This window comes from Hyaena hyaena, unplaced genomic scaffold (genome assembly GCF_003009895.1).
Source record: "Hyaena hyaena isolate Hyena2069 unplaced genomic scaffold, ASM300989v1 scaffold_289, whole genome shotgun sequence".
In the NCBI taxonomy this organism is placed as follows: Eukaryota; Metazoa; Chordata; class Mammalia; order Carnivora; family Hyaenidae; genus Hyaena; species Hyaena hyaena.
The window spans coordinates 1,502,092-1,516,959 of record NW_024080920.1 but is presented as its reverse complement, the minus strand read 5'-3'; the positions used below and the strand labels follow the sequence as shown (position 1 = coordinate 1,516,959).

The 14,868-nt window shown below is 39.0% G+C and overlaps 1 long non-coding RNA gene across 2 annotated transcripts in view; it reads right to left on the bottom strand.

Moving 5' to 3' along the window:
- The window catches only part of LOC120241754, a 64,657-nt gene extending 50,004 nt beyond the window's left edge, over nucleotides 1-14,653 (bottom strand). The window contains exons 1-2 of one of the 2 annotated variants that reach the window (XR_005530944.1): nucleotides 14,549-14,653; nucleotides 12,710-12,812 (exon numbers count right to left, since the gene is read on the bottom strand). This is a non-coding gene — a long non-coding RNA (uncharacterized LOC120241754). Of the gene's footprint in view, nucleotides 1-12,616; nucleotides 12,813-14,548 lie in introns of those variants that run through there. The other variant, XR_005530943.1, reaches the window with a different exon arrangement.
- Between the last annotated feature and the right edge of the window lie 215 nt (nucleotides 14,654-14,868).

Genomic DNA, 14,868 nt, shown 5'->3' with positions numbered 1-14,868 from the left:
AGTGGAACAGGAGAAACTTAACAGAGGACCATGGGGGAGGAGAAGGGGAAAAAATAGTTGGGGAGAGGGAGGAAGGCAAACCATGAGAGACTCTTGAATACTGAGAATAAAATGAGGGCTGATGAGGGAGGGGGAGAGAGGAGAGGGGGTGATGGGCATGGAGGAGGACACTTGTTGGGATGAGCACTGGGTGTTACATGGAAATCAACTTGACAATAAACTATAAAAGAAAAAAAGGCCATCCCCACAGATTGAACAAATGGAGAGAAAGAAAGACAATGTCAAACAAAAAAATATTTAAAACCTAAAGAAGTAAATTCAATAAAAACCAATTTTTAAATGGAACAAAAACCAAACTGGTCTTAGGTAGGGTTCTCATGCTAGTTCCAACACTAGCTTGGTTTCCTGTTTTGCTTTGGCTAACCAGGAAAGTCAGCCAAACTTATTGTTTATTTTTAATAAATCTGTGGAAGTTGCTTCCAGTGCTGGTCAGGTAAAAAAACAAAAAACAAAAAACTCAACTCTGTGGAAGTTATATATTACCACCATAAGTCCACTCTTCCTTTCCCTTGGTCATTATACTTTATATCTTATTTTCCACAATCACAGCATTGGTCAGCATTGATTGTACTTCAAATTTTCCTGTTTTGTTGTACCTATTCTTATACTCCACTTGAAATTCTTTGTGAAACCAGGCAGGTTATTAAATAAGTAGAAATCATTTTGCAAGTCACTCAATTACTTTATACATGTCTTTCTAAGCATAAAATAAGAGTACAGGACTCAATGTCCAGTATCTGTTTTAGCTCTAATCCTGTTAATTCTAATCTTTTCATTTCTAAAGTTCAAAGTCCATATTAGGTTGCCTTCACAGAGCTTTGACTTAATTGTATGTAAGTAGCACTGGGTTCTTCAAAACTGTTTTAAGTTTTGTTTTGTTTGTTGATGTCTGATCTTATTTATTTGTTACTCTTAGAAAAATATCATTTTTCACTGGACTCAGACTCACAAGCTCTCAGAGAAGACAGCATCCATCTCTTGGCAATCTGTTCCTGGCATTTTTCTTTTACCTCTTTCATTCTCTTGGCTGTTTTAAAATTTCCTTATACTTTTTTTAATTTTTTTTTTTTGAGGGAAAGAAAGACAGAGTACTCTTGTAGGATTTTTTTTACCACAATACCTGGGATTCATCTTCTCTCCACTTCAAAGAATGAAGAGGTGGACACAAAACGTGCAGCAGGCAAGTTTATTAGAATATAAGATTAGAAAGGAAGAATAGTAGGAAAGCTCTCTTTACAGAGGGGATATTCAAAACTGAATGCCAGAGGACTATAAGGTTCTGGTCAGCCATCCCCCAACCATTCCCCCTTGTTCCTTCTCAGGTTCTACCCTTATTGACTTGATCACTCTAGGTGCTGAGTTGTTCATTCCTGATTGGCTGGTTTCCAGTGTAAGAGGGGTGGTCTGTGGCCATACTTAGGTCTTTTGTCAAATTCCTGAGGGGAAGCCTGAGGCGGAGTAGGTAGATCTGTTACATTAAGAGGAATCCTACACCTGAGGGGTTTTGCTGTGGTCAGACACCCCCAGCATTGTTCCAAAATTGGTGTTTTTTCCCCACCCAAGAGCCTTAGGCCCTAATCTTTCCCTCTCTGCCTAATGAATCCTATCTTCTTCTATCATAGTACTAGTGGTGGAGGGGCAGAGAGAGCTGGAAGCAGGCTCCAGGTTCTGAGCTGTCAGCACACAGCCTGATACCTGATGCAGGGCTCAAACTCCTGATCTGCAAGATCATGACCAGAGCCAAATTTGGATGCTTAACCAAGGAGCCACCCAGGTGTCCCTCCTTGTACTTTTTTTAAAGTTATTATTTATTTATTTTGAGTGAGAGAGAAAGAGAGAGAAAGCAGGGGAGAATAGAGCGAGAAAAAGAGAATCCTAAGCAATGCTCTGCACTGAGAGCACAGAGCCTGAGGTAGGGCTCTTATCTCATGAACTGTGAGATTACCTGAACCAAAATCAAGAGTGGTCAGATGCTTAAGCCACCCATGAACCCCTTCTTACACTTTTATGCTAAGATTATTGTCAGTAGCAATAATAAATTTTAAATGACTGATTTTGAAGATTCTCTCCCATCCTACTAGGTGTTTCATTAGTATCCTAGAATTGGATTCATAATTCTAACATTTGAGTGAAGCTTAACATTTGTATAGAGTTTATAGCCTTGTCTAAAAGTTTGGAAATTATCTCATTTTGATCTTTAGCAAACCTCTGTGGTAAGTGAAGCAGGAATACATCTCCACTTTATAGATGAGGGACAATAACAGATGAAATAAATATTCCTTTTTACAGATGAAGAAACAAAAATACAAAGAGATTAAGTGACTTGCTCAAAGTCACCAGGTAATAACTGGCACAGGGACTTAAAGTCTAATCTCTGACTCTAACCCCTTGACCCTCCCCAACCTCCCAGCCTCTATATAAAGATCCTTCCAGCTCACACTGAACACTTGCAGGTCCCCTATCTCCTAGGACATCCTCTTTGATATGCTGTTGTGAAGATTTATTCACTCCCATCCTATAGAGTACCACAGAATTCGTCTTATTCCTCTTTGACATGACAGAGCTAACCTTTGAAACAACAATCCTGTACCCTTAAAACTTTATTCCTGAGCCAAACATTACAGTAAAATTCCCTCAGGGCTGTTTTATCTATTGAACCCAAAGGTCCTGTGCCTGAAGCCCACAGCTTTCAGGGGGCCTATAAAAAATAAAAACAAAAACAAAAACAATTTAAAAATGAATTGGCTCCAAGCTACAGAAAAGCAAACTAAAATTAATAAGCATTTAATTAACTGTCTACAAAATGTAACATTATGTCAACTTTGTTGTTAAATTTATTATTCATAGAAAATTTCATTACGTATTCAAATAAGTTGTGGATTAGATTCTCTTGTAGAAGAATTTCTGAGTAGGCGCAATGAGTGATAAGACAGTCAACTGTAAACTTTAATAAGTCCTTCATAAGCAAATAATTTCAAAAGCAAAATTATAAAAATCCTTTCAATACTTTATGGAAATTTTTACATTTAATTGAGATGTGGGTACATTTTAATATGTTTGGCATAAGTAATGAAATCTCTAGAAGAGTCTACGGAAAGCTTAAAAAGGTCTTGAGTCTTCCATTGCCTAAATTTCTCCATACGGGTCAATGAGATACCTTTTAATAAGATTGCTCCCTGTGGCCTAACAGTTTATGTCATTTCTTCTAGTTACAGGATTGGCCCACTGAATTTAACCTCGCTGGTTTGGATGAAAATGAAATTGTTGGGGAGTACTCGGGCTCTGTCACAAAACTGCCAACATAGTCTATACCCAGAGATAGTATATAACTAAAAATTCAAAAGGACCCCCACTGGAAGCTTTCTCTCGCCTCACCCAATCTCTTCCAGGCAGGATAAGAAAGTGCTCTTAAAAAATTCAAACTCTGGCAAAGGAGACTGCAGTCTGCATATTGCCATGGGCCTGGTTTAATTGCCTCAAGGAGCCTGAGGATGCACTGGGGCAGGATCCTGAAAACGTATGTTAAAAACCATCTTGCATCTAGACAAAGAAGACTGCTGTTAATTCTGTTAAACTTCTTGTATTCAGGTGATACACTTGGCATCAAAAATGGCAGTTCTTTAAAGGCTCAAAGGCTCTGTGAGTGCTGCCTTCATGGAGCCTAAGGTAAGACCATCTAGCATGAAGTCTTTACCCCCATGCCCTCAGAAGCCATCAATGGGAAAAGCAGTGGGGATCAGCTTGTGAATCCCAAGAGCAAGTAATAACGACAAACCTGGTTCCTGGAGGGCTGAGCCTGTGACTCTTGGTTTCAATCCCAGGCCTTCTGGGAGTCCTGGGGAGCTGGAATTACTGAAGCAACATTTTGATGGTACCTGCTGAAGCCATAGCCAATTCTAGAATTTGCTACTCTGCTTGGGAAAGGAAAAGTCTGAACCTTATTTGGATTCCTGGGGGACTCCCAGGGTCTTGTTGCCTGAGGCAGGAAATAAAGCAAATTCTTGAGAGGGGCGGGGCAGGGGACGCACTCACCAAAAAGTCTTGAGTAAAAAGCTTCGGCCCAAAGATACTCTATGTCCTCAGAGTCTTGGTATGGTGGATAAGGATGAATTTGCCTCATGAAATTCCACCTGTCCATCTACCACTTTAACAGTCTGTCCAGGGCTGTCTCCTAGTCAGCCTTAGTCCACTGCTCTACATTTCTGTGCCTCCAACGTGAGGTTCCTTTCCACCCAGGCCCTTCAGATAGGTAATGAAATCAGTTTGGTTCTGACCCTGGCTTCCCCTGAAACTGTCCTCAGATGTCCCTTGTCTGTATTCCCAAAGGCAGTTCTGGTTCCAGAACCAAAGCACCGCTGTAGAGCCACACCTCTGGTTGGCCAGGCAAAGGCTGAATGCTTTATACAGAGATCTCTAAAGGTTCTACACAGAGATTCAGTAAGGACTCTCGAGGAAGGGGACAATTTGGCTATGGAGTGATCATTTTAGTAATTCAATAGTAAACTTGACCTTTGAACAACATAGGTTTGAACTGCACAGGTCCACTTACATACCGATTCTTTTTATACATACTGTACAGTATTATAAATGTATTTTCTCCTTCTTATGATTTTCTTATTAGCTTTTTCTTCTCTAGCTTACTTTACTATAAGAATATAGTATATAATACATATATAAAATATGTGTTAATTGACTGTTTATGTTACAGATAAGGCTTTCAGTCAATAATAGGCTATTAGCAGTTAAGTTTTCGGTGAGTCAAAAGTTACACACAGATTTCAACTGTGTGAAGGGTTGGCACTCCTAACCCCCACATTATTCCAGGGTCAACTGTACTTACTGAGTGCCTGTGCTATGAGAGAACTAGGCTAGGTACTCGGGGTACAGCAGAGAATAAGGCCTACCTAGGCCCTATCCTCACTGAGCTCAGTCACCTTCTGACCTGCTGATATTCTGCTTCCTTACCCACTTCTGGCAGCACAGTTTTAGGTTCGAGAACACCTTACATCTTTCCAATATGGGCAAAAAAGAGGGTTATACCATCATGGACTAATACCACTGGAATGGCAATAAAGCAAGGAATGAGTGCAAGCAACTTTCATTCCAGCCCTTCTACCTGATTCTCATTCTAGTTCATGCATCGTTGCCCTGGGGTACATGATCTATGGGTACCTCCAACATATATCCATCAGTAACTTCAAGTTGCTTCTCTTGTGCAAAGAAAGAAAATATGATAGATGATAAACACCCCATGGCTATTCGGTATAGTACATGTTGAACCTGATCTTTCCACTGGAATAAGTAGAAGTAATTTAGCTCATTGAAGTACATATGACAGCAAGAAAAATGTAACTCATGAAACCATATTTATTTTCCAGTCATCTTACAACATCTCTCACCAGATTAAAATACTCAAAACCAAGACTCATAGTCACCTGCAGGGCACATAATTGACTAGAAATAGACATTCCTGAATCATAATGTTGGTTCCTTGAAGGGTAAAACAAGGAGACAGACTACTCACTTATCAACAGATCCCAAGATAAAGCTCCTCTCATCTATGACAATGGATATAGGTTTGTCTGAATTCTGCAAAACTTCTAATGTCTAACTTAAATCCCTCCAAATACCATTTAATGCTTACTCTCTTATGCTAACCTCAGTGATTTTAAATTTTGAAGATCAAATGGACATCATTTAGGTGATATACCTTAATAACCAGAAGTTTGATTTAGCATTCTTAAATTCTAAAATTATTTTTTAATTGTTTATTTCATGGTTTTTACATTTACTGCACTCAAATGTATCTCACTGTGGAATAAGGGCATCCCACATGGCTTACTAAAAGTGCATCTTTCCCCTGACATTCATATAAAACCAGTTCCAAGACAAAAGAAAATCACCTTTAATGATGCAGAGGTCTTTTTTTAATCACACATTTAAAGGAGAATTTTTGTGAAATAATAATAATACAAAGATGAAGACGAAAGTTTCTTTTGTTTGGCAGAATCACTTCTAGAGTTAAATGGAAAACAGCAGTTATAGCTTAAGAACAGAACATCCTAGACTAAAAATTCATTCAGCTTTTATCAAATCTCCTTGCCATCATTTTACAAAAGAATAACAGGAAACTCTCCTTGGGTGCTCAGACCTGGTTTCCTAGCAATTGATAGAGGCTTCAGGCTCTCAGGAATAAGCAATTGATCAAGACTGAGAAGAGTAAAGATAGAGATTCCAAATACCACAGGAAGTAGATCAATAGCAATTATTGAAAAGTGGGCCACCTTCTTATTACCTGTTAGCCAATGTCAAGTTAGGCTTTGGACATCATATAATAATTCCTTTAATCAACCAGAATCCATATATATCTATAAAGGTTGAGAAGAGGGGGCAGAACAGGTAAGAACAAAGTAATTGTCTAGTAAAAGGAGGCCAAAGTGTAGAATGTTGTGAGTCAGGTTGTAGAGTGTCCCAGAGTTCAGCACCTGACCTAAAGACACCAGTTACAGTGTGTGTGTATGTGTGTGTGTGTGTGTTTGCATGTGGGCATGTACATACATACACATGCACACACAAATAACACTGTAGTAACAACATCATGACTTTGCTAGGGGTTAGTATAGACTAAATCAGAAGAAAAGATAAGAAAAAAGAATACATATCTGATAAAGGGTTAATATCCAAAATCTATAAGGAACTCACCAAACTCCACACCCAAAAAACAAACAACCCAGTGAAGAAATGGGCAGAAGATATGAACAGACACTTCTCCAAAGAGGACATCCAGATGGCCAACAGACACATGAAACAATGCTCAGCATCCCTCCTCATCAGGGAAATACAAATCAAAACCACACTGAGATACCACCTCACACCAGTCAGAGTGGCTAAAATGAGCAAATCAGAGAACTCTAGATGCTGGCGAGGATGTGGAAAAACGGGCACACTCCTACACTTTTGGTGGGAATGTAAACTGGTGCAGCCCCTCTGGAAAACAGTGTGGAGGCTCCTCAAAAAATTAACAATAGAACTCCCCTAGGACCCAGCAATAGCACTGCTAGGAATTTACCCAAAGGATATAGTAGTGCTGATGCACAGGGGCACATGTACCCCAATGTTCATAGCAGCACTCTCAACAATAGCCAAAACATAGAAAGAGCCTAAGTGTCCATCAACAGACGAATGGATCAAGAAGATGTGGTTTATCTATATGATGGAATACTACATGGCAATGAGAAATCTGGCCATGTGTAGCAACATGGATGGAACTTGAGGGTTTTATGCTGAGCGAAATAAGTCAGGCAGAGAAGGACAAATACCATATGTTTGCACGTATAGGAGGATTAGGAGGAACTTAACAGAGGACCGTGGGGGAGAAGAAGGAGGGAAATAGTGGGGGAAAGGGAGGGAGGCAAACTATGAGAGACTCTTGAATGCTGAGAACAAACTGAGGACTGATGGGTGTGGGGGGGGAGGCGAGGGAGGGTGATGGGCATGGAGGAGGGCACTTGTGGGGATGAGCACTGGGTGTTATATGGAAACCAACTTGACAATAAACTATTTGTTAAAAAAAGAATACATATTTGAATATTCAGCTTATTTGAAATTACATAAAAGCAAAGAAAATGCACCAAACTTTATGGTAATTTCTATGATTTGGATGGTTTATCTTTGCACTTTTCTGTATTTTCCTAATTTCCATGGTGAGCATTCATCTTTGACTTCCATATATAATGAGGAAATGTTTTGTTTTTAAAAAGAAAGAAAAGGTTTGAGATCAAGGAAAAGCAGGTAAAGGGAAATTCTCCAGGGAAGACTAATAAAAGGAAGACTAATCAAGAAGCTAGAGATGAAAGTAGAAGAGAAAACATTAAAATTCACCTGAGAGGATGCATGTAAAGTGAGGTTAGAGTTGGGCTTAAAGGCGGCTCTAGGAATGAAACAGAGGAGAGGCTGTAAAAATGATGGACTGGTTAGTAAGGTTCTATAGCTGTAATTTACCCCCTTGTGTACCCTCAAATTACCTTACAGTGTAGTAAAATAGACTCTGGAGCTAAATTACCAACTGAATGTGCAACTCAAGATCCATTTTGGAAGAAGACTTAGAGGAGTAGAAAGGAAAGATAGCCATCTCAAAAGGTGCCATCTAGAGGGGACATCCCCCAATGCCAATGGGAAAGAGGCTATGACAAGTGCATCTTAGGGACAGATTGGTGGGCACCCAGAGCAACATCTCTTAACCCCCAGAAACATAGCAGGAACAATGGCATCCCAAAGGCAGACCTGGGTGAGAGGTGGGAAAGACTATAAAGTGCTCAGTGTGAAAGGCATCATCCAAGCCTTCTTTCCCATCATCCAGGATTTGACAACCTGACAGTGAATTTCTAAGGGATGTACATGAAGTACATGATAAAAGGGAAATAGTTCATGTATGTTGGTTCTTGGCCTTTCTCTTCCTCTGATGCTTAAGAGAATTCTGTCTTGACCCTTCTCAGCTTATCTCCCAGCCAGGGATGATCCTGATTGGCTAAATAAGCTCTTGAACCTTGTAATGCAGAGGAAAGGTGCTGGTGAGGACGACAAGTGGCAGGGGGCCAAGAACTGGTGAGGTGGGTGTAGGGCTGTTGATGGAAGGCTGAGGTGAGGGAGATGAGGGAGCTGCTTCAGAGTAAGGGAAATGGATGGAAGAGAAAAGGAGATGTCAAAGATATACTACTATGGTTTCCTTATCTCTCCTTACAGAGTTCAAGAAAGTCAAGAGAAGAGCTGAGACCTCTGGAAATTATTTTTAATTGCTGGACTGTATTATTTTAACCACAACAGTGTTCTGAGACTGTCCCATGACAGCACAGGCTTTAAAAAGATTTCATGTTGATGAGGCACACCTCACTCCCATAGGGACCTTGGGGCTCAAGGGGGACGCTAACTAGAGTCCAATAAAACCATAGCAAACATTTATTTCCTGATGTTCTTGTGTGTGTTGGCTAAAATAGGGTCTATTGCTCTTACTGTTTCCCCCGTTGTTTTTTTTTTTTTTTCTAACAGAATTGTCCCTGAAGCTTCTAACTCTGTAAGCTGCTCAAATTTCTCTGACAGTACAGAAGGTATAAAAGTACATCATGTTGGAAGTGACAGGGATAAAAAAAATGATAACATCTTCCCTAAGCTTGAGTTGCACAAAAATGTCTACTCTGGGTATGTTTTAAAGGATGAATAATCAAATCTGAAATATTCCTTGTATCTAGAGCGTGATGCTTGACAATTTCATACCCTGATGCTCTCTAATGAAAGGAAGAATCCCTTTAATGAAATCAACTGTATTTAGCATAAGTAGAAATAATGGGCCATTCTGTGTACACCAAGATGGTGCTACTAATCTTATATGCATAGTCATAGGCATATACGTAACATGCACACTAGGACCTGCTGGGGGTCATGAGAACTTAATGGTAAACCCTGAGCCTTGGTAACACTTAAGAGCTAAATGGTGACAACTGACTTCTGTAATATTGTGCAGAAATATTCACTGCCATAGTACAATCTAGAACAAAGTTAGGAGGAATGGGTATGTGTGCTACCCACCTCCAGTGACCAGGGCAGACATCATTAATCAATGGATACAATCTTTCCTACTGAACTAGACATGGTCCCAGAAGACTGTTCATTGTAGTTCTCCAGGCAATCACTCCCAGTGGATTAGAGCTGGCACATGAGATGAAAATCTATTTGCCATTTCTAGTCTGTGGGATGGTTAGGGCCAAAATGTCAATCTGGGCATGAGTGTGCAAAGATCCCCCCCACCCAGGGGCACACAAGAGTATTAGAGTTGACGGTACAGAGATAAAGTGACAGAATTGCCTTTCTGCAAAGAGTAATAGGTGGCAGAAAAGCCCCCCCACCCTTGCTTATAATCCCCAAACCTCCCCTATTTTACCTCTTGGTTTTAGGTACTAAGGGCTACTATTTGAACAAAGGTATTTTTAGAAAAGAGTCATTTTTGCGTTGTTGTCCTTATAAGTAGCTTGGTTCAAAATGATTTTTCACATCAACAAATCAGACATCCAGAAAGACTGTGAGGGATTAGGGTTCAAGATGGATCAGGGATGAATTGTCAAATGATTAGCTATTAAAGAAGGTGCAAAGGGGTAGGTACAAAACACTACTTCCCTCCCACAGCTCTTGGGAGGGTTAGCCCTATAGCCAGTAAATTGAGCATTAGATCCTCAAATAAGAAACAAAATCCCATAGGTGTGCCCGGGTGGCTCAGTCGGATGAATGTCTGACTTCGGCTCAGACCATGATCTCACACTCTGTGAGTTTAAGTCCCATGTCAGGCTCTGTACTGACAGCTCAGAGCCTGGAGCCTGCTTTGGATTCTGTGTCTCCCTCTCTCTCTGCCCCTCCCCTGCTCACATTCTGTCTCTCTCTCTCTCTCTCAAAAATAAGTAAACATTAAAAAAATTTTTTTAAAAAGGAAACAAAATCCCATAATAAATAACATTAAACTATCTTTAATAAATGAAATTAAAATTTAAGAAAATAAGTTTGCTTTATCTTACTTTTTAATTAGGTTCTAATTGGCACAACAATGTACTAAGTCTGAAGAATTCAAATATTTGAGTTTGAACAATGAAAATATTTATGTTAGGAGACATAACTTTTCCAACAAGAAAGTATAAAAGCATTATATAATTTCCTTCACTTAATGATCAACTTTTATAGTAAGATCATAAAAAGGATTACTTCTCAGATTACTTAAGGACATATTAATTTACCAATATCAATACCTACCTTTGCTATTCAAATCATTTGCTTTGAAGATCTATGATGTTATAACCCTTATTGGTTTTTTCTTCAGTTGTTAAATTATCTGATTTTCCCAAACCTCATTTGTATGTGATCTGAGCAACATTCCAACATCATTTTCTTCAACCTCATGAAATCCTAAAATGTTTGCAGGAGTGACAATTTCACTTCACAATCTATTTATATTGAGTTTGCATTTTCACTGTCAAAGTTCACAATATTCATCGGTAAAAATGATTGGCAAAATGAGTTGTGAGGTGAGAAGAGTCAGGCTGGTATTAAGCAAGATAGATACATGAAAGGGGACAAATTTGACAATATTTCATCTGGTAATAAATATTGCTTCTCCATGAAATCATGTAATTGTGATGACTGGACTCCTGAACACTCAGCCATTCTGGATGCCTATGTAATTATGCCACCTTTCTCCCCGGGCCACAGATAATTGGATCAGAGATGGACATCTGACCCAACTAAACCAATCATCTCTTTCCTGGGAATCTGGGACTGAGACTTAGTTGTATGTATAGAACAGTGATCTGTGACCTTTTTTGATTGTATATCTCTAATAGTAAAAATATTTAACTATACTTTCCATAAATATGTTTTATTTGTAAATTACATTCACAATTATATTTATTCATAAATTATATGAACATAACATTTTAACCTTTCAAACATTTTATTTGAGTTTAAATATTTTAATATTTTAAATCTATGACTAATTTTAAAACCTTTATATTCTTTAAATTTTTTTTAATGTTTATTTATATTTGAGAGACAGAGAGACAGAACATGGACGTGGGAGGGGCAGAAAGAAAGGGGGACACAGAATCCAAAGCAGGCACCAGGCTCTGAGCTGTCAGCACAGAGCCTGATGCAGGGCTAGAACCCACAAATTGTGAGATCATGACCTGAACCGAAGTTGGACGCTTAACCAACTAAGCCACCCAGGCGCACTGTTAATGTTTATTTTTGAAGGAGAGAGAGAGAGACAGAGTTTGAGCCAGGGAGGGGCAGAGAGACAGGGAGACACAGAATCTGAAGCAGGTTCCAGGCTCTGAGCTGTCAGCACAGGATCGACGCAGGGTTTGTCGACCCATAAACCATGAGATCATGACTTTCTCTTCTGGAAACTTTTATACCAGTTAGAAAACTCTGGATTTTGAAGTACAGAACTATCAAGATTTCTGTGGTTGAGTCACACTGTTATCAACAACAAAATCATATAATGATAGAAACATTTCCAAACACCCAATTTCAAGATGTTTCTCCATAGCAAGAAGTCTTTTGAAAAGCAGATATTTTCTCTCTTGTTGATAAAATATCACCTTTGCCTTGAAGAAGCAAAATAATGTTTTTTAAATAGCTGCTAGTGTCACAGAAAAGGCTAGTGAATTTGGAGTCATTATTGAAAAACCAAAATGTGTCGTACATCTTTAAAAAGGACCATTTTTTTTGTCATAAGATGACCAGAAAACATCTCGTGATACAAAAGATTTTCATGGCCATGCACTTTCTTTTTACAAAGTTAGGGATGATTCTACTATTAAAGTCCTTGTTTTTATCAAATTACCCACTTAAATGACTTCTTCTGGTTCTTTGTACCCTTCTGGTTTCAATTATTTCCTACATCAAACTGAATATGAATAACAGAGAATGAATTTCACATGTGGAATTAATACTCTGGTCTCACCCCAGAATTATTTTTTATTCTAATCAAAGCAACAGCTCCATTAGTGGTTACACATAGGTATGAAACATTGTATTTTATCAAAGAACTCATTCCCTGTGTGACAGTTTCATGTCCTGTGCAGTGTGTTCAAACACAGATGCTTCATACCTTGGATGTCCAGTTTCACTGGGCTATTTTGCCAGTAGTGAACAGCGTGTGTGAATATTTGTTCATGATCAGGAATCCAGAGGCCACATATCAGACCTTTCCCCTTAACCAAAAGAAAGAAGCTGTTTTATTAACAATAGATACAGGCAAGAAACCATCAATTACAATGACAGGAAAGTGCAGAGAAAAAGCAAGTGAGAAAAAAGATGATCATTGGTGGGATTATTTAACCCCTTTCTCCTGATCACAGCTACTCTGCAGAAAATGCAGAGCATAATCACTCTGAAGAGCCATGAAAAAGGGTTATTTTAGCTCCCTAGTCAGGATCTAATGCACCTGAATGAAATGCACTTTTAAAAAAAATCCCTTTTCTGAGTCTTTGTTCTCAAGGAATATCACAGTAATGAACTGGATACCCAAGGAACAGTCATTATTTCTAAATGCTCAAATGGCTCAGCCTACATATGCTCTCAAAATATTTGAGTCACTGGAGGAAATTAAGAAAACGTACCAGAGGATTAGAAGGGATTTCCAAAGAAATCATATTTTCACCTCAAATCAAAAGCTCTTAGCCTGCCATGACTACAAGCCTTGGCTCTTATTCTCACCATATGTGCAATATTTTGGATGTTTCTCACTGATATAAAGATCTGAAATTTAATTTCAAATGGCTGAACAGACATGACATTTACCAAATTAAAAGAAAGCACAATCTCCATCCGTGCACTCTTCGTACAAATACCTTTCAGCCTTAAAATTTAACAAAGCTCCTCTGATTGCACATGGAATTTACACCCGAACCTGGTGTGACGTCTCTAGTGGGGGGGTCTTTCTATGCCATTGCTGAGTGAGTGTAGTCTTTGGTAAAGGTTATCAATCCTATGTATGTATTTATTAGCAGTATTGCTTTCTGTTCCTTAGAGTAGGGTCCCTAGACGTCTTTACTTCTCAAGACTATTTGGAGGTGAGAGTATTCAATTCAGCAGATACGTGCCGAGCCCCGGCTTTGTATAAAGACTTGGTCTCAGTTTTGTGAAGGCTTCAAAGATGAGGAGGTTCCTACTACAAAAGCTTCCTCAGGGACTATGAGATACATTCATTTTTTTTTTTTTTAATGCTGGGAAATTCAACAATGTAAGAGTTACTAAGTGTTAAAGGGCTCAGTTCCAAAATTCTAAATTATTAAATTGTAATAATTTATCAGCTGAAAAATCCAGGCTAAAAGCTAACTCCGTTCTTCTCCTTAGATCAAGACTAAAGTTTCTATACGTTTAAAGTACAAAAGCAAAATGTATTAGGAGTGAGAAAAGACAAATGGGATAACTATACTGAAGCATAACTGGGCTTTTAACCCCTGAATAAATATGATCTAACTCTGTGCTCACCAGTGTGAAAAGGCACAAAGTTAGAGAGGGGACTGGAATTTTTAAAGACAGGATCTTGTGGATAGCACTGAGTTCAAATCATCAGGATCCACTAGTTATGGATCGAGTTATGGATCAGTCAAATCCAGATACTGGGCCCACGATAAGTGACCTCTCAGTGACAGGGTAATACCTAATGGACCAGACCAATTCCTAAACCCAGAAAGCCAATCCTTCATTCTTCATTCAAACCATGACTTATTCTGAAACAAATTTTAGGCTACTTAGAAATATGCAAACATATTACAAGAGAATATAAATTGAAAATAAAAACATAAGGCAAAGAGCAAATAAAACTAAGAAAGCAAGATGGCATTGGGAGTGAAGTTAGCCCACAGAGTAGAGAAGGAGTCTCTATGTTCTTTCTTGAGTAGCCCCCTCATTGCTGGAATAAAGAAGCAAACAGGTGAGTTACCTGATACACTGCCACCATCCTGGTACTAAGAAAACAAAGAAGTCAAACAACAATCAGAAGATTATCCTCAGGGAACCTGGGTGGCTCAGTAGGTTGAGTGTCTGACTCTTGATTTTGTCTCAGGTCATGTTCTCACAGTATTGAGATTGAACCCCGTGCTGCACTCTGTGCTGACAGTGGGGAGCCTGCTTGGAATTCTCTCTCTCCCTCTCTCTCTGACCCTCCCCTGCTCTTGTGTGCTCTCTCTCTCTCTTTCTTTCTCTCTCTCAAAATAAATAAAGAAACATAAAAAAAGTGTTCATGGAATGATTAAATCATGC